Source organism: Elephas maximus, chromosome 2 (genome assembly GCF_024166365.1).
Source record: "Elephas maximus indicus isolate mEleMax1 chromosome 2, mEleMax1 primary haplotype, whole genome shotgun sequence".
Taxonomy (NCBI): domain Eukaryota; kingdom Metazoa; phylum Chordata; class Mammalia; order Proboscidea; family Elephantidae; genus Elephas; species Elephas maximus.
In genome coordinates, this window is record NC_064820.1 from 151,637,114 (window position 1) to 151,661,405 (window position 24,292).

A 24,292-nucleotide genomic window follows, 5' to 3' on the forward strand; every position below is an offset into this window, starting at 1 on the left:
TAGGGGGCGGGGGTTGGTCACTGCGACCCGCAGGTCCGCTCTTCCGCTGAAGCGCCGCCCGCGCCGCCTGTCCAGAGACTATGTAACCGCCACTCCCGGATTTACGGAGTACTAACAATGTTCTCCGCAACATGATGCCTGCAAAAAGTGTGACCGCTCGTTCCGTTCGCGGTGGGTCTAGGCTCATTGAGAGACGACGGGACTAGAAGGCATATAAAGGCAGCACCTCGGACAGCCCCGGTCCTTCGTGGCAGGAAAGACTCAAGGTCACACGGGATAAATTGCGAAACGATTACAGTTGTCTTGCGTCAGGTACGTGGGAGGCGGAGCCTGTTGCGCCTGCGCATCTGGCTTCCAGAGTATGGCCTGGAGCGCATGTGCACAGAGAATGTCGGAAAACGAGGGTGGAGACTAACTGCAGAGCTCGTTGGATGCTCCTGCGTACGCCGGTTTGGCCTGAGCGTAGCCCGGGGCGAGCCTGGGCGCGTGCACACCCAGAGCGCGTGCATCTTTTACCCCCGTTTCAGCTCCTTCCGGAGGACGCCATTTTGTCCCAGGGCTTTGTTCGGTATAAATTTCAGGAGTAGAACGTTTGTTGCTTTCCCCCACCCTTTGTCGGTTTTTTGGCTGCCGGGTGCTATTGCAGTAACTTGAGTACACCTGAATGTTTTGTCCTTAGACAAATTCGTGCTGTGTTCTACCACAAAGATCTCGAGTTGCGAACTACTAAAGCAGCTTTTTGTTCGCACAGACCACTGGGTCGCGTTAAGCTAATCATCGTGCAAACCATCATGAAAAAAAATATCAGAGCTCGGGCTCTTCCCAGCTGGGTGTGCCGCATCTATCTGAGGTTCTTCTCGCCCTTCTCAAACCTTGGGTTGGTTGCTAGCAACAGAGGTTGTGGGTTCTCTAACGAGGAGTTGTCAGTGGCCACTCTGCGCGCTGTGACCAGTTTCAGACGTTTAAGAAAAGGATAGAATTCAACAAATATGCGCTGGAGTGCCTGCCATGTGTTCTAGGTAGGTTGTGGGAATACAATGAAAGGAATACATGAACTAAACTGATGAGATGGCAGATGAGATTGAGCTTGATTTTGGAGATGAAGCAATTTGTCCTTAAAGTTCTCTTTCAAAAGAGAAAAATGCTCTAGTCCCCTACCTGTTCCTTCAGAAAAATCTGTCTTATTGAATGATCGCCACTGTGTGAGGAATTGTGAAGGAATTCGGGGGGCGGGGAAGGTTGGGAGAGAAAGACGACAGAGTTTACATTCTGAGGAGAATGAAAGTGCGAGTAAGAAACAAAAGTAAAACGTAACACCGGTTATAAATTACGCAGATTCTAAAAGAAATAAAAAGCCTATGCAAACTTTCTTTTTTAAATGCTAACTGCTTTGTTTTATTATATTATTCTTAGTAGTCTGTTTACAGTAATACAGGGTATTTGAATTATGGTTTTGGGGGAGAATATTGCATATACCATGGACTGCCAGAAGAACTAATAAATATGTTTCAAAGAAGTGCAACCAGAATGCCCCTTAGAAGAAAGGTTGTCGAGACCTCAACTCACGTACTTTGGACATGTTACCAGGAAGGATCAGTCCCTGGAGAAGAATATCATGCTTGGTAAAGTAGAGGGTCAGAAAAAAAGAGAAGGACCCTCAAAGAGAGGGATTGACACAGTGGCTGCAACGGTGGGCTTAAGCATGGCAACAGTCAGGAGGATGGTGCAGGACTGGGCAGTGTTTCGTTCTGTTCTGTGTATGTAGAGTTGCTTTCAGTTGGAACCGACTGGATGGTACCTAACAACTACAACCAGTTGCTCAGAGGTAGGCTTGCCATAGGTCAGAGTTACAGGCTAATGACTCCCGTTTGTGGATATTTATATTCTAAGACAGTGTTGCTGTTTGGTGCCGTACAGTGAGTTCTAATTCATAGTCACTGTATATACAACAGCACTAAACACTGCCCTGTCCTGCGCCATCCTTACAGTCATTGCTATGTGAGCCCAGTGTTGCAGTCATTGCGTCAGTCCATCTCTTTGAGGGTCTTCCTCTTTTCTGCTTACCCTCTACTTTATCAAGCATGATGTCCTTCTCCAGGTACTGATTCCTCCTGGTAACATGCCCAAAGTATCTGAGACAAAGTCACGCCATTCTCTCTTCTAAGGGGCATTCTGGCTGTACTTCTTCCAAGAGATTTGTTAGTTCTTCTGGCAGTCCATGGTATATATTCAATAGTCTTCGCCAGTACCGTAACTCAAAGACATCAATTCTTCGGTCTTATTCATTACCCACCTTTTGCATGTTATGAGGCAATTGAAAATACCATGGCTTGGGTCAAGCACACCTTAGTCCTCACAGTGACATCTTTGCTTTTGAACACTTTAAACAGGCCTTTTGCAGCAGATTGGACAAATATGTATGTCGTTTGATTTCTTGACTGCTGCTTCCATGGATGTTGATTGTGAATCCAAGTAAAATGAAATCCTTGACAACTTCAGTGTTTTCTCCACTTATCCTGATGTTGCTTATTGGTCCAGTTGTGAGGATTTTTGTTTTCTTTATGTTGAGGTATAAACCATACCGAAGGCTGTAGTCTTTGATCTTCATCAGTAAGTGCTTTAAGTTCTCTTCATGTTCAGCAAGCAAGGTTGTGCCATCTGCATATCGCAGGTTGTTGATGAGTCTTCCTCCAGTCCTGATGCCCATTCTTCATATAGTCCATCTTCTTGGATTATTTGTTCGGCATATACAGAGTGAATAAATATGGTGAAAGGATACAACCCTGACAACATAGGAATGACAGGTAGTACTAAGCATTGAAGTAAGATACAAATGGAAAACTTTACATTCTTAAGTTATGTATGACAGGAAGGAGGGCAGGTTGAAGTAGCTGGCGTAACCGCTTCCTCCTTACTTTCCTCTTCTCTCACCTGGTTCTCTTAAGAGTTTGTTTTGCTTCCTCTTAAAAAGCCACAAAGTGTTAATCCTGGAATCAGATTGTATTAGGTAAAGAGTGTCTGAGGCTATGCTTCTGTGGGTACATACATGTACAATTGATATTCCTGGTGGTTTCCAGCCAGGGACCTTGAAAATACTCTTCATGACCACAAGGGGGATGTGGTAGCTTTAGATACTCATTTCAGAGCAGGAGCCAGAGCATGGGGACTTAATTATATTTGCCAGTGTGAAGGACAGGCTTCTGGACTGCCTTTCAAATTAATATAACCTGTAGCCTCATGGCTTGAAGGAATGAGCCTGAGTCTAAAAAATAAGGGAAATGAGGGTGCAAATGAATAAGAATGGACAAAGCCAGAACCAGGCGGTATAATTCTTTATCATACTGCACAGTACTATATGTCTCAGTTCTCTTTTGTCATCTCAGTGTCACAATGGGAAGTGGAAGGAGTTGGCACGTAATTTCCATATGGGTACCAAACAACAGGTGGCTGTCAACACCTGCATACACTATGTTTTTAATAATATTTTAGCTAGCATGATTGTTATTTTTGTATATTTGAAGACAAGTAACTAATTTCAACTTTTAAGAATTTAACTCCCAGCAATTAATGGGAATTGTCATTAGGATAGTAATTGGATAGGTTTGGAGTGTTTACTTGGGTGCCACACACTGTCCTAAATGCTTTATATGTGTTATGTAATAGAATGATCACAGTAATGGTCTCAAGTAAATACGATTGGTACTCCCATTTTGCAGATATGGAAAGCGAGGCTTGGTGTGGTTAAGTATGTTGTATGAGTCACGTAGCAATTGAATGTCAAAGCCAGAATTTGAAGCTAGGCTGTCTGACCCCAGAACCTACACTGCTGTAGGTTCTAGCCTGATTCAACAGAGCTTGCCCCAGTGAAACCTAGGAAGTATTATGTCAGGTGATGTCTCGGTCCCCACGAAACGCTGTTGGCAGTAATAGTTAAGAATTTGGCTCCTAACCAAAAGGTTGGCATTTTGAATCGACCCAGTGCTCCTTGGAAACCCTATGGACAGCCCTACTCTGTCCTATAGGGTAGCTACAAGTCAAAATCAACTGGGCAGCAAGGTGTTCATGGGTCTCTGTTCCAAGGGGTGGCAACAATTAGCAGATTTCACTTTACACTGAATGCCTGGTAGCCCACCGACCTGCGCTTCTTCTGAAAAGAGAAGTAGAGGATGGCTTTGAAAGAAAAGGCAGCAATAAAACAAGATAAGATGTCACTTTGATTAGATAGGGCGTTTACATCAGGGATAATGTAGTCTCATTGCACAGGGTAGAAAGCAGTCAGTTAACCTTGCCATGAAATTTCATCCAGCTTTGAAAAACAGTTGACTCGGGTAGGTCAGTGACCCTGTGTAGGAAACCCTCATCTGAGGAGGGGTTGGGGCTGGCAAAACCAGAGCTTTGTTCTTCATGAAGATCCATTTAATATTTAATTTGGAAGGATACAGGAGTCATTTCTGAATTTCTTAGTTTAAAGGGCCAGAATTTTAATTTATTCTTGACTAGCATTAAAAGAAAAAAAAGAAACCCATTGCCATCAAGTCAATTCTGACTGATAGTGACCCTATAGGACAGAGTAGAACTGCCCCATAGAGTTTCCAAGGGTAATGAAGGCTAGTTGGAGAAATACAGGCATTGTCTTAATGTCCACAGAGCCAGAGTTCTGGAAGAACAGTGAGAGTGGCTCCTTCTCCTTGGTCAGGCCCCAACAGGAGCTATAATGGCCAGTTATCTGCCTTCTTCAGAAACAGGTTGCTGGTATTCCATCTGTATTGACTGCCTCTTTCATAGCTTAGCTTCATCGTGTCTACTTCTGTAATTCTACCGCAGTGGTTTCCAAACTTGAGGAAGCATCAGAATTAAGCTCTTTAAACGCAGAGATCCCCACTGCCTCATACCCAGAGATTTAGGCCCTGTAGGTATGAGGTGGGGCCAAGGAATCTGTGTGTTTAACAAGTTCCACAGGGGATTCAGATGGAGGATAGGGATTAAAGGCCACACTTTATTTAGAAACAATCCACACAACTGGTGTCTTCTTATCTCCAAACTTTTTCAGTATGCATCCCTGTTAGAAAAATATTTGAGAACATACTTTATATTATGTATTTATGTATCTGTAGACTGTATATAGTATCGAGATACGATAAATGTTATTAAACATATATAAAAATAAAAAGATAAATATAAATCGGACATTTGAATATTTTCCTCCTGTCCTACAAGTCTACTCTGGGCTGCTTGCACCACCCTTGAATCCTTTCTCTATTTGGCTTGGCTCCATCCCCTATGAAGTGCATTTACTGAACAGAGTTCTTGTACCAAGCTCTCTCTAGGGTCACTGGTTCAGATCATAGGCCCAGCCTTTGGTTTGGGTGCCAAATTCTTGTGGTTGGGGAGTGCTGTGTGTGACATGACCCAAAGCAAGCTAGTTTACCTGGAAGGAGTGCTGTGACCACTTCTTCAGGGAAGAAGGGGATCTGTGGACATTATAGCTGCTGAGGGTCTCATGATGCCTTTCTTCCACTGTAGATTAATGAACTGTCACTAATACTGGCAAAATACAGAGGCAACTCCACAGAGGCAGTGGATGAGGCCACCTTGACTGGGCTCTGTGCCTCCAAGTAGCTTTGCGGAAGGAAGTCTCCTGTGGCCTTGGTTGTTATGTGGGATGTGTGTGTGTGAGGCGTGCTGGCCCACTTTTCTCTCATTCCCTTATAGCATGATTGCCTGACCTGAGATAGGGAGATCACTCTCAGGATTAAACGCAGCCAACAGAACACCAGCTCCCAGAGTTTCTGGAGATGCAGGAGAACAGCATCTGTGTTTCAGTGGCGAAGTTTCAACAGGTAGCTTAGTTAGAAGTGGTAACCACGTCCCCGAACCCAAATGTAATTCTTCTCTGGGGTCTACCTGTGCATCTGCTCTGCTTTCCAATATATTCCCAATTGCCAAAGAGACTTCACTTCTCCTAGCGGGTATTTTGTGGTTCTTTGATATTGCTCTCTTGCCCTAGAACACCATTTTGTGAGTATGGCATCATTTCTGTAAGTTAGAGCAACCACCCTGGCACAGGCAGACATAAGGCATTGTTAAAGCACGAAGTAAGAACTGGGCAAATCCTAAATATATTTGAGAAATCAAGGGACTAACAGTATAAGAATAATCTTCCTAAATCTATATTTAGATACTAATAAGCTGGAAGGGGTTTTCCCACATTTCTTCAAGTAATTTTCCAACTCCTAATTGAAGACTTAAAGTAGTTTACATTTTCAGCCTACTTCTGTGGATTTGTAGTCCCTGGGTGGCACAAATGTTGCATGTGGTGACTAACCTAAAGGTTGGCAGTTTGAACCACCCTAGCAACACCTTGGAAAAAAGGCCTGGTGATCTGGTTCTGTAAAGATTAAAAGATTATAGCCAAGAAAACCCTATGGAGCAGTTCTACTCTGTGATATGTGGGGTCACCATGAATTGGAGTTGATTCGATGGCAACATTTTTTTTTTTTCCCCTGTGAATTTAGGTATTCAAGTACTGGTGTTCTACACTTTCAAAGGCCAAAGAGGGTGGAATACTTCAGACCAGGGAAGGACAGGGTACTTCTTAGATTAAAGAGCATTTCCTGATAGGGAAATTTGAAAATAAATTATTTAGAGTTTTACTGTTTCTCACTCAACTTTATGTCGTTGGGAGTCCTGATGGCCCAGGGTTAAGTGCTATGGCTGCTAACCAAAAAGTCAGCAGTTTGAATCTGTCAGCCACTCCTTGGAAATCCTATGGGGCAGCTCTCCTTTGTCCTATAGGTCGTTCTGAGTCAGAATTGACTTGATGGCAATAGGTTTTTTGGTTTTTATATTATTGAGAATCTCTAACCTGAAACACCAACCTTACCTTTTTCCAGTCCACATGGGTGCTTACCGTTTTTGTGTTCTGCTTTTTTCACTTAGGATTATCTTGTTTAAAGATTTCTGCATGTCAGCCTGGTCCCATGCTTGTCATTTTAAACAACGGTTTATATATCTTATTCTTTCTTGAGATACATAAATTTGTTCGATTGAACCTTCTGTGCTCTCGATTTTTTGCAGCGTGTGTGGAGAGACTTGCTGCATTTCTAAAACATCTTTGAAAACAAGCTTCATTTCTGAATCCTACTCAGCACTTGCGTTTCTTCACTCGGTGGGTATACCCTGGAAGCCATTGGTCCCAACAAGGTATTCAGTTGTCTTTGCTGAAGTCTATGCCTGCAGATCTGGCTGGGCTACTTGATGGGAAATCTCAGCAGGCAGACTCAGACACCAAAGTGAGGGAAAAATTAAACTGACAGAGTGCTTGATATTTCCATAGAGTCACTTCAGTTCTATTACTGCAGCATTCAAAATGTAGACATAGTTCAGTGCTGTGATTAAAGTGACTTTCATAGTTAGCTTCTTTGTTCGTGTAAGATATAATGGTGGGCTGTAGTTGTTTCATCATTTGCGGGTGTAATGGTTAGCTAAAGCTATTTTTCTCCAAAGGGCCAGTTATTTTTTAAGTTTTTGTCTAAAACTTCAGCTTTAGCAGGAGAGAACCATAAATTTTTAGACATACCTGCCTTCTCATCTGTCTTGGGAGTTATAGACTGCACAAAGAAGAGAATTCATGTACTTCTGCATAATGAGGTGAGTTTTATAAATCATAAATCTTCACTCAACATGCAGGTGGTGTTGGGTGCCAGGTTTAGGAAAACTGATGTAGTTGCCAAGTTTGTGAATGTCGTAAATCATTCATGCTAAGGTAGCTCAGAATCGTGCTGTCCTCTGAGGCAGACCAATTTCAAGGTGGTTATTAAACATAAAAATGTGAGTCTCAATGATTGTTTTTCAAAATCGAATACACTTTTTATTTGAAGATTAAAACCAAATTACTTTTTTTTTTTTTTTGGTTGAAGTCAGTTTTCTAAGATCCTCCCTTCACCTTCAAAGAATGTATCAATAATGGTTTTTCTTCCCTGATCTATGAATTCTATCAGAAATACATCACAAAATATATAACCTGTAGATTTGCAATCTAAAACAGTGTGCTGAAAATGGGATTCAGACATTTCAATAAATCTTGAGGTACATTATTAGGAAAAAACCCTCTGGAGTTTTGGGGGTGTTTTCTTCTTATACCATATTTTACATAAAGTTGCCATGGATTAAAGATATACTAATCTTAGCAGGTGTCTTAGTCTGGGTTCTCTAGAGGAGCGAAACCAGTGAAGCATATGTAAACATATATCTAGAGAAATTTACTTCAAGGAAATGATTTACTCAGTTGTGGTGGCTATCTGAAGACCTCTGTTGGGTCACTTGATTGTAGGGGCTGATGAACCCAAAACCTGCAGGTCAGGTGGCAGGCTGAAGGCTTCAGCTGACTCATGGGGCTGTAGGGGTTGGCAAATCCAAAATTTGCAGGTCGGATAACAAGCCAGAGACTTCTGAAGGCTACATCCCAAGAACCAGAGGTCAGGCGATGAGAAGAGTACAAGATCAGGAAAGGAGAGGGAGCTTTGCCAGAATACCGATTTATATACTGAAAGCAGGCCATACTCCCAAGAAAACTCCCTGTTCAGCTGATTGACTGCTCACATCACAAAATGGAAGGTGATTACATAGTTTCTGCCAAACCACTGAGAATCATAGCCTAGCCAAGTTGACACATAACATTAACTGTCACAGTAGGCTAGTTTTACCCTCGTCCACACTGCCTGTCTCTTCAGGGTCAAAGACAGGGAAGGAGTAGGGCCTAAAGACAAGTTATCCCTGGCACAGGAATGCATGAAGCACTGTGCAGATATGCACCCCTGAGTTCTCAGGCTTTATCCCTACTCCTGGAATATGGTGTTTTTCCTGGAAGTTGCTCACTTGATAGGTGAATAAAGCGACGAGATAGCACATTATTAAGGAAGGGAAAGGTGCTAGTGCTTTTAGTGACAGACTCTCAAAGAGAAAACCAGAGACAAAGATGAAGTTTTGCCTGAGGCTGTTAGGTTTTCTGATGGTTGATAAGTGTTCCTGTAATTCTTCAGGAGTCTGCAGCACAGGACCATACACCAGGTGACATGTGACATGCGACTTCTTCCCTTTGGTGTACATCAGAAGTCCTTTGGGGTCAGTATATGAATGGCTACCCTTCCAGTGTTCATCATGTGGGTGGCCTACCCTTGGCTGAAGATCGTAGGGGCCAATTCCAGGTAGAACATCTTTTTGACTAAGTGTAATTGTGTTTCCATCTTTGTTGTTTCATCTTAACCCTGTGAATCTAAATTCAGAGGCTTGGCGATAACTCCTTAACTATTTGTGAATTTGCAAAATCACTTACGTGATCCTTGTAATTTAATTAATCTAGTGAAAATACTGGGAGGCTCATTTCCTGTCACCTCCTTTTGCGCCACCCTTCCTCCTATTCCAGACTCATTGGTTCTTTTATGCCTCCATGCCTTGTGCATTCTGTTCCTACTATCTGGAATGCTCTTCTTCTTATCCAAATGTTGAGCTCCTACTCATCCTGTAAAACCCACTTAAATGTCACTTCTTTGTAAAGCCTTCTCCAGTTTCCTGAGGCAGAGATTGTTACTTGATCCCCTGTACTTCTAGAGCATTTATTTACAGCTCTGTTATGACACATCACAAAAAACCAAACCCATTGCCGTCTAGTTGTTTCCAACTCGTCGCCACCCTGTGTGTTGCAGAGTAGAACTGTTCCATAAGACTTTCTTGGCTGCAATTTTCTGTGGAAGCAGATTGCCAGACCTTTCTTCCATGGTGCTGCTGGGTGGGTTTGGACAGCCAACCTTTAGGTTAGCAGCCAATTGCAAACCGCTTGAGTCACCCAGGGACCTATAGCACGGCACAGGGGAGTGTAATTATTTGTTGGCATATCCATTCCTCTCACTAGACTGAATGCCTCAAGGAAGGAACCAAAATTTACTAGCCTTGTTATTGTCAGTACCCACCATACCTGGCATGAAGTGAAAACTCAGTGACTAAATTTCATCTTCAAAAAATTATTTTTTATTACCCTGTCCACTTGAATACTAACATACAGCCTTGGGGAGAGAATATATCTTTTTAAGTTTGCATTTCATCATAACTTATGGATGCTGAGAATAACTTACAAAGCATTTACTTGGTGTTTCCTGTAGGTATGCCTATGGGTAGAGAATGACAGAGGCAAGGAGAAACTTTCTGCATTCTCAGTGTGTCCTGGATTTTTTGTAGACTGTGGGTAGTAGATCAAGTTCTTTTAATCCTTCTTAACATCTCTAGGGCTTTCATGTCTTTGTCGTCTCATTGCTATCATTCTAGTCTAGGGTTTCATCCTTTCACACTTAAACTGTAGCCTTATAGCATATATGACTCAATTTATAAACTCGTGTGTAGGAACTCCAATTATCTACTCCTATCCCATCTGACTGGTAGGAAATTTAACATCATTTTTTCCTCATCTTCAGGTTTGAGTTGTGATTTCAGGATCTTATACTTTGCCATGACATTGGAGAGGGCTTTGAATTCTTGGTTATCCCTGAGATACCTGCTCTCCCGATTATTTGTACCATCCCTCAGTCCAAGGACTGACTAACTGCTCTTCATCTTTGCCTCACAGGAATCTTTTGTGAGGCTATGATTCTGCTGACTGGGGTCCTGTCTTCTAGATGCATCATGTGGCCAGTGTTCTCTAGGGTGATACTCCCTCCTCAGGTGCTGCCAGGGATCAAGGCTTGGTTTCCCCTGTTCCAGGCCATGCAAACTGTTTCTCTTCCACATCCACCGTCCAGAGGAATTTCTTTCTAGTCTGCATGAAACCCCACCCTGTATCATGCACTCTGAGGTCAATTTCCTCAAACTCTAGATTCTCTATTGTTCTTTTATAGTAGTCTTTTTTTGGCCTTTTAAATCCCAAACCCCTATCACTACAAACAAAATTTTTGTTCTCTTTTCTTTGAACTTTCATGGTAGGTTAAAAAAAAAATCTGCAGTCCAGCTTTCCAGTGCAGCACAAAAAGAGAAGAAAAATGTAAAAGTTATGCTCATCTCCTGGCTACCTTGCTTTTTTTCTTTTCCCCATTCAAATTATTCTGTACTTTCCAACCAGGATAATCATCCTGATACTCTTGCTCACAAACCCTCAGTGACTTCTCACAGTCTCCAGGATAAACTTAAAGCCCCTCAGCCTACCATCAGGGACTTTAATGATTTCCTTTACCTTTCAAACCTGATTTCCCATTACTCCTTTGTTAGAAGCCCTTGATCTAACACTGTTCCTCTGATATCTCTGTGCTTTCCCACCTCCCCATCACACCTGATTCCTATGTAACACCCAGATCAAGTGTCAGCTCCTCAGAACGCTTTGGAAGTTAGCCTACTCCACAGTGGTCCAGCCCGCCACAAAAGCCTAGCTCTTTCCTGTATGTCCATTTGGTACCTGAGGTTATGGTTCATTTTCTGGTGCATGTTCTGCTCTCTGTGTGAGCCCCTTAAGGGCAGAGACATCCACTTCCTTGTATCCTGAGCCACAACAGGGTGCTTCATAATGTGGGGTGCTTACTAAATGCTGATTAATGATCATAATGACGTGAAGATGGGAGTTTTCCTGAGCACACTGCCATGCAGTGTGAAGCAAGAAAATAAAGTGAAGAAGGGGCCAGGTTTCGTCAGTGCCATAAAAACATAAATGTTTCATTGGCTTATATCACCAAGGAGTAGCCTCCTTGTTCTGCCTGTAGCACAGAAAGAGGCAGCTGCTCTAATAATGATGAACAAATTCCACCTACGCAGTAAATGGACCAGAGCTCCTCTGGGTGGTTGTCGCTGTGGCTTTACTGTCCTTTGGCTGGCACACATGCTGCCTTGCTCAGCTCTTCACAGTAGGTTTCTCTGTCATGACTGCAAACTAGCCAGACCCTCTTGAACAAACCAACCTCCCTGACACCTGCTCAAAGTAATTATCTTCCCACCAGCCTATGGTTAATAAACATGAATGGTTGTTATGCACTCCTTGACTGATCCTGTGGGGTTGTCGTCACATCAATAGGCCGGATGACCAGAGGGAGAGCTCCAACTCATACTCTGATCTTAGAGAAATGGAACCAAGAATTCTCTTGCCTTGCCCCTTGGGCACTTCACTTGCTGCCTTACACCAGACCCCTGTGACCGTTTCTAGCCTTTCATCTGTCATGATCCAGTGGTAGGGAATGAGCAGAGAGGATTCCAGCATCATCTGAGTGGTTGAACTAAAAACCCAAACCCATTGCTGTCGAGTCGATTCCAACTTGTAGCGACCCTATAGGACAGGGTAGAACTGCCCCATGGTGTTTCCAAGGAGCGGCTGGTGGATTCAAAATGGCAATCTCTTGGTTAGCAGCTGAGCTCTTAACTACTGTGCCACCAGGGTTCCAGTGGCTGAACTAGATGACCTTTAAAGTTCCTTACAACCCTATGAATCTTTTTTTTAATGTTTATTTATTGTGCTTTAAGCGAAAGTTTACAAATCAAGTCAGTCTCTCATACAAAAAGTTATATACACCTTGCTATGTATTCCTAGCTACTCTGCCTCCCCCTGAGAGAGCACATTCTTCCTCTTCTCCCTGTATTCCCCATGTCCATTCAACTAACTCCTGTCTCCCTCTTCCTTCTCATCTCGCCTCCAGACAGGAGTTGCCCACAGTCTCATGTGTCTCCTTGAGCCAAGAAGCTCACTCCTAACCAGTATCATTTTCTGTCTTCTAGTCCAGGCCAATCCCTGTCTGAAGAGTTGGCTTTGGGAATGGTTCCAGTCTTGGGCTAACAAAGGGTCCAGGTACCATGATCTCCAGGGTCCCTCTAGTCTCAGACCATTAAGTCTGGTCTTTTTACCAGAATTTGAGATCTGCATCCCACTGTTCTCCTGCTCCGTCACGGATTCCCTGTTGTGTTCCCTGTCAGAGCAGTGATCCATGGTAGCCAGGCACCATCTAGTTTTTCTGGCCTCAGCCCGGTGGAATCTCTGATTTATGTGGCCCTATCCCTTGGGCTTATCTTTACCATGTGTCTTCTTCCTTCTTCTTTGCTCCAGGTGGGTTGAGACCAGTTGATGCATCTTAGATGGCCACTTGCTAGTTTAAGACCCCAGATGCCTCTCACCAAAGTGCAACCCTGTGAATCTTTGAGCCTATAATTTTTACTTGCTTTGTTCTTAATCAGCATTTAAAATCACCTTGCTTCCTGATTGCTTCAAACCCCTCACCTTAGTTCCTTTCCCCTTTCATAGATTCACTCTAGCCACACAGGCCTTCTTGCATTTCCTTGAATGTGTTGCTTCTGTCTTCTCATACACCGTTCCCTCTCCCTAGAGCACTCTTCTCACTAGCCATTTGTCTAACCCTGCTTATTTTTTCGGGGATCCCTAGGTGGTGAAACAGTTAATACACTCAGCTGCTAACCAAACAGTTGGCAGTTAGAGTCCAACCAGAGACACCTCCAAAGAAAAGGCTGGCAATCTACTTCCAAAAAATCAGCCATTGTGAAAACTCTATGGAGCACAGTTGCACTTTAACACAAATGGAATTGCCTTGAGTTGGAGTCAACTTGATGGCGACTGGTTTGGTTTTGATTTTTACTTATCCTTCAGGTCTCAGTTTAAATGTCACTTGTATAGGAAAGCTTCTCTAACCCCAGACCAGATTGTAGATTAGATTCCTAATGCCCACACCAGTTCTGCATATTATCTTTCACAGCACTTTGTACACTTATATTCATCAAACTACCTTTTAGTAAATACTTAAGTATTTATCTTGTTATTTTGAAAGCTCCATGTGTGCAGGCACTGTGTCTGTTTTGGTCACCATTTTATTGCCAGAACCTAGCCCAGAACCTGGCCTGGCACCTAGTAGATGCTCAGTAAACATTTATTAATTGACCGGCTGTGCTTGCATCTCAGTCATGCACTTACCCAGCTGTTTATTTATATATTGGTTTAATACTGCTTTTCTGCTGTTTATATATTTAGGATTGTTTGTTTAATGTTACTTGTTTTAAGTTGTACATTCACAGAGGGCATAGAATCCATGTACATGTATGTAATTTTCCTTATATAGAGTTTTGTGTGTGGGTGTACAAATAATTCAAGAAGCTAGACTATATGAAGAAGAACAGGGCATAAAGATGGAGAAAGACTCATTAACAACCTGTGTTATATAGATGACACAACCTTGCTTATTGAAAGTGAAGAGGACCTGAAACACTTGCTGATGAAGATCAAAGACCAGAGCCTTCAGTATGGATTACACCTCAACATAAAACAAAAATCCTCACAACTGGACCAATAAGGAACATCATGATAAATGGAGAAAAGATTAAAGTTGTCAAGGATTTCATTTTACTTGGATCCACAGTCAACACCCATGGAAGCAGCCGTCAAGAAATTAAAAGACGCATTGCATTGGACAAATCTACTGCAAAAGCCTCTTTAAAGTGTTGAAAAGCAAAGATGTCACCTTGAAGACTAAGGTGCACCTGACCCAAGCCATGGTGTTTTCAATCGCCTCCTATGCATGTGAAAGCTGGACGATGAATAAGGAAGACCGAAGAAGAACTGACACCTTTGAATTGTGGTTTTGGAGAAGAATATTGAATGTACCATGGACTGCCAAAAGAATGAACAAATCTGTCTTGGTAGAAGTACAACCAGGATGCTCCTTAGAAGTGAGGATGGCGAGACTTTGTCTCATTTATTTATTTATTTATTAACTTCTATTGAGCTTCAAGTGAACGTTTACAAATCAAGTCAGACTGTCACATATAAGTTTATATACACCTTACTCCGTACTCCCACTTGCTCTCCCCCTAATGAGTCAGCCCTTCCAGTCTCTCCTTTCGTGACAATTTTGCCAGCTTCCAACTCTCTCTATCCTCCCATCCCCCCTCCAGACAGGAGATGTCAACACAGTCTCAAGTGTCCGCCTGATATAAATAGCTCACTCTTCATCAGCATCTCTCTCCTACCCACTGTCCAGTCCCTTTCATGTCTGATGAGTTGTCTTCGGGAATGATTCCTGTCCTGTGCCAACAGAAGGTTTGGGGACCATGACCGCCGGGATTCCTCTAGTCTCAGTCAGACCATTAAGTATGGTCTTTTTGTGAGAATTTGGGGTCTGCATCCCACTGATCTCCTGCTCCCTCAGGGGTTCTCTGTTGTGCTCCCTGTCAGGGCAGTCATCGATTGTGGCCGGGCACCAACTAGTTCTTCTGGTCTCAGAATGATGTAGGTCTCTGGTTCATGTGGCCCTTTCTGTCTCTTGGGCTCTTAGTTATCGTGTGACCTTGGTGTTCTTCATTCTCCTTTGATCCAGGTGGGTTGAGACCAATTGATGCATCTTAGATGGCCGCTTGTTAGCATTTAAGACCCCAGACACCACACTTCAAAGTGGGATGCAGAATGTTTTCATAATAGAATTATTTTGTCAATTGACTTAGAAGTCCCTTAAACCATGGTCCCCAAACCCCCGCCCTTGCTCCGCTGACCTTTGAAGCATTCAGTTTGTCCCGGAAACTTCTTTGCTTTTGGTCCAGTCCAGTTGAGCTGACCTTCCATGTATTGAGTATTGTCCTTCCCTTCACCTAAAGTGGTTCTTATCTGCTAATTAATCAGTAAAAAACCCTCTCCCACCCTCCCTCCTTCCCCCCCCCCGTAACCACAAAAGTGTGTGTTCTTCTCAGTTTATACTATTTCTCAAGATCTTATAATAGTGGTCTTATACAATATTTGTCCTTTTACCTCTGACTAATTTCACTCAGTATAATGCCTTCCAGGTTCCTCCATGTTATGAAATGTTTCACAGATTTGTCACTGTTCTTTATCGATGCATAGTATTCCATTGTGTGAATATACCACAATTTATTTAACTCTTCATCCGTAGATGGACACCTTGGTTGCTTCCAGCTTTTTGCTGTTGTAAACTGAGCTGCAATAAATATGGGTGTGCATATATCTGTTTGTGTGAAGGCTCTTATTTCTCTAGGGTATATTCCGAGGACTGGAATTTCTGGGTTGTATGGTAGTTCTATTTCTAACTGTTTAAGATAATGCCAGATAGATTTCCAAAGTGGTTGTACCATTTTACATTCCCACCAGCAGTGTATAAGAGTTCCAATCTCTCTGCAGCCTTTCCAACATTTATTATTTTGTGTTTTTTGGATTAATGCCAGCCTTGTTGGAGTGACATGGAATCTCATTGTAGTTTTAATTTGCATTTCTCTAATGGCTAATGATCGAGAGCATTTTCTCATGTATCTGTTAGCTGCCTGAATATCTTCTTTAGTGAAGTGTGTGTTCATATCCTTTGCCCACTTCTTGATTGGGTTGTTTGTCTTTTTGTGGTTGAGTTTTGACAGAATCATATAGATTTTAGAGATCAGGCGCTGGTCGGAGATGTCATAGCTGAAAATTCTTTCCCAATCTGTAGGTGGTCTTTTTACTGTTTTGGTGAAGTCTTTAGATGAGCATAGGTGTTTGATCTTTAGGAGCTCCCAGTTATCTGGTTTCTCTTCGTCATTTTTGGTAATGTTTTGTATTCTGTTTATGCCTTGTATTAGGGCTCCTAAGGTTGTCCCTATTTTTTCTTCCATGATCTTTATCGTTTTAGTCTTTATGTTTAGGTCTTTGATCCACTTGGAGTTAGTTTTTGTGCATGGCGTGAGGTATGGGTCCTGTTTTATTTTTTTGCAAATGGATATCCAGTTATGCCAGCACCATTTGTTAAAAAGACTATCTTCTCCCCAATTAACTGACACTGGGCCTTTGTCAAATACCAGCTGCTCATATGTGGATGGATTTATATCTGGGTTCTCAATTCTGTTCCGCTGGTCTATGTATCTGTTGTTGTACCAGTACCAGGCTGTTTTGACTACGGTGGATGTATAATAGGTTCTGAAATCAGGTAAAGTGAGGCCTCCCACTTTCTTCTTCTTTTTCAGTAATGCTTTGCTTATCCGGGGCTTCTTTCCCTTCCATATGAAGTTGGTGATTTGATTCTCTATCACATTAAAAAATGACATTGGAATTTGGATCGGAAGTGCATTGTATGTATAGATGGCTTTTGGTAGAATAGACATTTTTACTATGTTAAGTCTTCCTATCCACGAGCAAGGTATGTTTTTCCACTTAAGTATGTCCTTTTTAATTTCTTGTAGTAGAGCTTTGTAGTTTTCTTTGTATAGGTCTTTTACATTCTTGGTAAGATTTATTCCTAAGTATTTTATGTTCTTGGAGGCTACTGTGAATGGTATTGATTTGGTTATTTCCTCTTCGATGTTCTTTTTGTTGATGTAGAGGAATCCAAGTGATTTTTGTATGTTTATCTTATAACCTGAGACTCTGCCAAACTCTTCTATTAGTTTCAGTAGTTTTCTGGAGGATTCCTTAGGGTTTTCTGTGTATAAGATCATGTCATCTGCAAATAGAGATAATTTTACTTCCTCTTTGCCAATCCGGATGCCCTTTATTTCTTTGTCTAGCCTAATTGCTCTGGCTAGGACCTGTAGCACGATGTTGAATAAGAGCGGTGATAAAGGGCATCCTTGTCTGGTTCCGGTTCTCAAGGGAAATGCTTTCAGGCTCTCTCCATTTAGAGTGATGTTGGCTGTTGGCTTTGCATAGATGCCCTTTATTATGTTGAGGAATTTTCCTTCAATTCCTATTTTGGTGAGAGTTTTTATCATAAAAGGGTGTTGGACTTTGTCAAATGCCGTTTCTGCATCAATTGATAAGATCATGTGGTTTTTGTCTTTTGTTTTATTTATATGGTGGATTACATTAATGGTTTTTCTAATATTAAACCAGCCTTGCATACCTGGTATAAATCCCACTTGGTCGTGGTGGATTATTTTTTTGATATGTTGTTGAATTCTGTTGGCTAGAATTTTGTTGAGGATTTTTGCATGTATGTTCATGAGGGATATAGGTCTGTAATTTTCTTTTTTTGTGATGTCTTTACCTGGTTTTGGTATCAGGGAGATGGTGGCTTCATAGAATGAGTTAGGTAGTATTCTGTCATTTTCTGTGCTTTGAAATACCTTTAGTAGTAGTGGTGTTAACTCTTCTCTGAAAGTTCGGTAGAACTCTGCAGTAAAGCCATCCGGGCCAGGGCTTTTTTTTGTTGGGAGTTTATTACCGTTGCAATCTCTTTTTTTGTTATGGGTCTATTTAGTTGTTCTACTTTTGCATGTGTTAGTTTAGGTAGGTAGTGTTTTTCCAGGAATTCATCCATTTCTTCCAGGTTTGCAAATTTGTTAGAGTACAATATTTCGTAATAATCTGATATGATTCTTTTAATTTCAGTTGGGTCTGTTGTGATGTGGCCCTTCTCGTTTCTTACTCGGGTTATTTGTTTCCTTTCCTGTATTTCTTTAGTCAGTCTAGCCAATGGTTTATTAATTTTGTTAATTTTCTCAAAGAACCAGCTTTTGGCTTTGTTAATTCTTTCAATTGTTTTTCTGTTCTCTAATTCATTTAGTTCAGCTCTAATTTTGATTATTTGTTTTCTTCTGGTGCCTGATGGATTCTTTTGTTGCTCACTTTCTATTTGTTCAAGTTGTAGGGACAGTTCTCTGATTTTGGCTCTTTCTTCTTTTTGTATGTCTGCATTTATCGTTATAAATTGACCTCTGAGCACTGCTTTTGCTGTGTCCCAGAGGTTTTGATAGGAAGTGTTTTCATTCTCGTTGCATTCTATGAACTTCCGTATTCCTTCTTAATGTCTTCTATAACCCAGTCTTTTTTCAGGAGGGTATTGTTCATTTTCCAAGTATTTGATTTGTTTTCCCTAATTTTTCTGTTATTGATTTCCACTTTTATGGCCTTGTGGTCTGAGAAGATGCTTTGTAATATTTCGATGTTTTGGATTCTGGAAAGGTTTGTTTTATGCCCTAATATGTGGTCTATTCTAGAGAATGTTCCATGTGCGCTAGAAAAAAAAGTATACTTTTCAGCAGTTGGGTGGAGAGTTCTGTATAAGTCAATGAGGTCAAGTTGGTTGATTGTTGTAATTAGGTCTTCTGTGTCTCTATTGAGCTTCTTACTGGATGTCCTGTCCTTCTCCGAAAGTGATGTGTTGAAGTCTCCTACTATAATTGTGGAGGTGTCTGTCTCACTTTTCAGTTCTGTTAAAATTTGCTTTATGTATCTTGCAGCCCTGTCATTGGGTGCATAAATATTTAATATGGTTATATCTTCCTGATCAATTGTCCCTTTTATCATTATGTAGTGTCCTTCTTTATCCTTTGCGGTGGATTTAAGTTTAAAGTCTATTCTGTCAGAATTAATATTGCTACTCCTCTTCTTTTTTGCTTATTGTTTGCTTGATATATTTTTTCCATCCTTTGAGTTTTAGTTTGTGTCTCTAAGTCTAAGGTGTGTCTCTTGTAGGCAGCATATAGACGGATCGTGTTTCTTTATCCAGTCCGAGACTCTCTGTCTCTTTATTGGTGCATTTAGTCCATTTACATTCAGCATAATTATAGATAAGTAAGTGTTTAGTATTGTCATTTTGATGCTTTTTTATGTGTGTTGTTGACAATTTCATTTTTCCACTTTTTTGTGCTGAGACGTTTTTCTTTGTAAATTGTGAGATCCTCATTTTCATAGTATTTGACTTTATGTTTGTTGAGTCATTACGTTTTTCTTGGTTTTTATTTTGAGTTATGGAGTTGTTATACCTCTCTGTGGTTACCTTAATATTTACCCCTATTTTTCTAAGTAAAAACCTAACTTAACTTGTATTGTCCTATATTGCCTTGTATCCCTCTGCATATGGCAGTTCTGTGCCACCTGTATTTAGTCCCTCTTTTTGATTATTGTGATCTTTTACATATTGACTTCAATGATTTCCTGTTTTGAGCATTTTTTTTTAATTAATCTTAATTTGTTTTTGTGATTTCCCTATTTGAGTTGATATCAGGATGTTCTGTTCTGTGACCTTGTGTTGTGCTGGTATCTGATATTATTGGTTTTCTGACCAAACAATTTCCTTTAGTATTTATTGTAGCTTTGGTTTGGTTTTTGCAAATTCTCTAAGCTTGTGTTTATCTGTAAATATCTGAATTTCTCCTTCATATTTCAGAGAGAGTTTTGCTGGATATATGATCCTTGGCTGGCAGTTTTTCTCCTTCAGTGCTTTATATATGTCATCCCATTGCCTTCTTGCCTGCATGGTTTCTGCTGAGGAGTCTGAACTTATTCTTATTGATTCTCCATTGTAGGAGACCTTTCTTTTCTCCCTGGCTGCTTTTAAAATTTTCTCTTTATCTTTGGTTTTGGCAAGTTTGATGATAATATGTCTTGGTGATTTTCTTTTTGGATCAATCTTAAATGGGGTTCGATGAGCAGCTTGGATAGATATCCTTTCGTCTTTCATGATGTCAGGGAAGTTTTCTGTCAGCAGATCTTCAACTATTTTCTCTGTGTTTTCTGTCCTCCCTCCCTGTTCTGGGACTCCAATCACACGCAAGTTATCCTTCTTGATAGAATCCCACATGATTCTTAGGGTTTCTTCATTTTTTTTAATTCTTTTATCTGATTTTTTTTCAGCTATGTTGGTGTTGATTCCCTGGTCCTCCAGATTTCCCAGTCTGCATTCTAATTGCTCGAGTCTGCTCCTCTGACTTCCTATTGCGTTGTCTAATTCTGTAATTTTATTGTTAATCTTTTGGATTTCTGCGTGCTGTCTCTCTATGGATTCTTGCAACTTATTAATTTTTCCACTATGTTCTTGAATAATCTTTTTGAGTTCTTCAACTGTTTTATCAGTGTGCTCCTTGGCTTTTTCTGCAGTTTGCCTTATTTCATTTCTGAGGTCATCCCTGATGTCTTGAAGCATTCTGTAAATTAGTTTTTTATATTCTGTACCTGATAATTCCAGGATTGTATCTTCATTTGGGAAAGATTTTGATTCTTTTGTTTGGGGGGTTGTAGAATCTGTAATGGTCTGCTTCTTTATGTCGTTTGATATCGACTGCTGTCTCCAAGCCATCACTAAGATATTGTAGAGATTTATTCTATATTTGCTCACTGAGTCTTATCTTGTTTTGTTTTCTTTCAATATACGTAGATGGGCTACTAGATTGTGCTGTCTTGTTTGTTGTAGCCCTTGACTTACTTATGACCTGTTACCAGCTGGTTTGGGCTGTTGCCAGATACATATGCCTGAGTCTATTCACTATTCTTGAGTAGAATCTGATTTTGGGTCATCAAGTGTGTGCTGCACCCTAACACCTATCCACCTCGAGAAGTAGTGGTGATAGCTGTGTGCACCAGATTCTATTAGCAGCTGGGGTTCACACTCCAGGGGTGCAGGATGCTAACAGGCTTCCCCCAAGTGTCAGTGAGGTAGGTGTGTCTCTATTCCTAAAGCACCTTGGTGGGAGGGCTCTGCAGCTGTACCTTAGGCCCCCAATGCAAGTATCTCTACAGATTGGTAGGTGTCACCCTCCTTAGACCCCTAAGGCAAGAGGCTAGGTGGTCTGGGGGGAGCTTCAGCCCTCAGTTCCCTGTTGTGGGTCAGTGAGGGCTCTGTTGAATAAGGGGAGATATCAGACCTGGGAAACTTGTTTTTCCGGTAAATCTGCTAAAAAAAATGCAGTCAGATCCCTATCAGAAATGCCTTTGCTTTATAACAGGCACCTTGTTCCCTGCAGGGATGAAAGCCCGAGATATGGATCATATATGCTTGGCTGGAGCTCATTCTGTGTTTTTAGTCCAATTAGGGAAGGATTTTTGGTCCCTGGGTTTTTTGTGGTTGCTTCCCTCAGGCCGGAAGAATGGGTTAGGAAAAGACCAAAAAAAAAAAGGGAAAAGCAAAGCTGCGGAGCCGGAGCCGCTCTCCCTCTGGCTCAGGAAATTCCAATGTTAATGAAGCCGCCTGGGAAGGGGAGGGGAGGATTCAGATAAACAGGAGAGAGTAGCACCCTGGAATATAGCCAAAGTTGCTCATCTTGCTCGGGATGACTATTTTATGTAAGATTCCCGAGGGGCGTCTTGCCTATGTTTGCTGGCTGTGTAGAGATTGCCCCCGAGGTTCTGGCCCGCTGAAGCCGCAGTCAGATCCTCCGCTGCCAGTCCAAAGTCCAGCGTCAAGGTTCCCCTGCTGGGACGCTGCACTCCCGGCTCCAAAATCAGTCGCTGCCTCCCAGGGACTTCTCCGGCCAGCCTCGTTGCCGAGCCGCCTGCGCGGACCAGCTGGGCCCCCTCCCGTGGTTTGTTCAAGGCGGTAGGGCTGCGCCCCGTGTTTGTGCTGTGACAGGATGCCGTGTTCAGCTCCCCTGTGCCCAGTCCAAAGCCCAGCGCCAAGGTTCCCCGGCTGGGACGCTGCACTCCTGGGTCCAAACCCAGTCACTGCCTCCTGGGGACTTCTCCTCCCACCAGCCGGGTCACCACGCTGCCCGCGCGGACCGGCTGGGCCCCCTCCCGGGGTCAGTTCAGGGGGGTAGGGCTGCGCCCTGTGTTTGCGCCATCACAAGATGTTGTGTTCAGCACCTCTGCGCCCAGACCTAAGCCCGGCGCCAAGGTTACCTGACTGGAACGCTGGCTCCAGGCTCCGAAAACAGTCGCTACTTCCCCATAGTTGTTTGTTCTCCGTCTCTGTCACTCAGGTCAACTCTTTAAATCTGTGTTTGTTGTTCAGGGTTCGTAGATTGTCATGTATGTGATCGATTCACTTGTTTTTCCGAGTCTTTGTTGCAAGAGGGATCCGAGGTAGCGTCTACGTAGTCAGCCATCTTGGCCCCCCCTCCTGTCTCATTTATTTTTGACATGTTACCAGGATGGACTAGTTTCTGGAGAAGGACATCATACTTGGTAAAGTAGACAGTTAGCGAAAAAGAGGAAGAACCTCAAAGAGGTGGATTGACACAGTGGCTGCAACGATAGGCTCAAGCATAGCAACAACTGCAAGGATCGCGCGGGACCAGGCAGTGTTTTGTTCTGTTGTACACAGGGTTGCTATAAGTCGGAACCAACCTGATGGCACCTGACAACAACAACGTGTGGGTGTATGTGTATATATCTCGTTCCTCCAGCTAAAGAGAAAGAATGAGGAGGTAAAAATGGGTAGATGGCTATAAGTGCTGTCACAGAGGAGACCCTGAAACTGCTGAGATGCTTTCCAACTCCCTGTGTTGTCTCTGAAGTAGGCAGGGTGCAAGGGGTAAGGTGTAGGGCAGGACTGTGACAGCATCGGGAGCTTTAGGATGCTGTTAAAAGTATCTGCATTCAGAACTGTGGTACATATGTGGCATAACAGAAGGAGGGAGTAGAGGCTCCTCTGGGAAATTAGGAAGGAAGGGGAGAACTGGGCAGAGCTTGAAGCCATTGTCCTAATTTCCAATAAGGACATCAATGTGTTGTTACACCAAGGGGAACTATTAGCACTGACAACAGCTCCTCCTGTTATGACTCCTTGGGTTGTGTTTTTATTTTTTACGTAAAGGTAGAGGGACAGCTTTTATAATTTGAACTGGAACACTGACAAATAGGATTTATGGGGGTAATCATAACAGAAACCCTTGTAGATATTCCAAACCAAAAAACCAAACCCATTGCCATTGAGTCGATTCCGCCTCATACCAACCCTGCAGGACAGCGTGGAACTGCCCCATAGAGTTTCTGAGGAGCGCCTGGTGGATTCAAACTGCCGACCTTTTGGTCAGCAGCGGTACCACTTAACCACTACGCCACCAGGGTTTCTCTTTATAGGTATTAAAACCATTAAGGGGCCCTATAATCACTTTTACGGGACCTTGGTGGCTCAGTGGTTAAGAGCTCAGCTGTTAACCAAAAGTTCGGCAGTTTGACCCCACCAGTCGCTCCTTGGAAACCCTATGGGGCAGTTCCATTCTGTCCTGTAGGGTTGCTAGGAGCCAGAATCAACCGAACGGCAATGGGTTACAGGGGTTATAGTCACTTTTAAGGAGCCCTGGTGGTGCAGTGGTTAAGTGCTCGGCTGCTAACTGAAAGATCGGGGGTTCAAACCTACCAGCTGCTTCGTGGGAGAAAGATGTGGCAGTCTGCCTAGGTAAAGATTTATGGGGCAGTTCCACTCTGTCCTATAGGGTCACTATGAGTCAGAATCAACTTGATGGCAGCAGGTTTTTTTTTTTTTTTTTTGTAGATTCTTTATGTAGTAAAACATGATCTCAATTAGGTACTTAAAATGTTCAGCACAGAGATATCATCAGTGTTTCCAGTATTTTTTTCAAGATTAAAGTATTTGTCCTATCCCATCAGGGACCTACTGCAAAAAGCAAAAGA

General features: G+C 42.3%; 1 long non-coding RNA gene across 7 annotated transcripts in view; it reads left to right on the forward strand.

Moving 5' to 3' along the window:
* Positions 1-10: 10 nt before the first annotated feature.
* LOC126070013 (uncharacterized) overlaps positions 11-24,292 on the forward strand; it is a 94,776-nt gene continuing 70,494 nt past the window's right edge. For 3 of the 7 annotated variants that reach the window (XR_007516104.1, XR_007516103.1, XR_007516105.1), the window contains exons 1-4: positions 364-1,019; positions 7,078-7,168; positions 7,544-7,650; positions 9,042-9,206. This is a non-coding gene — a long non-coding RNA (uncharacterized LOC126070013). Of the gene's footprint in view, positions 313-363; positions 1,020-7,077; positions 7,169-7,543; positions 7,651-9,041; positions 9,207-24,292 lie in introns of those variants that run through there. The other 4 variants (XR_007516109.1, XR_007516106.1, XR_007516108.1 and 1 more) reach the window with 4 other exon arrangements.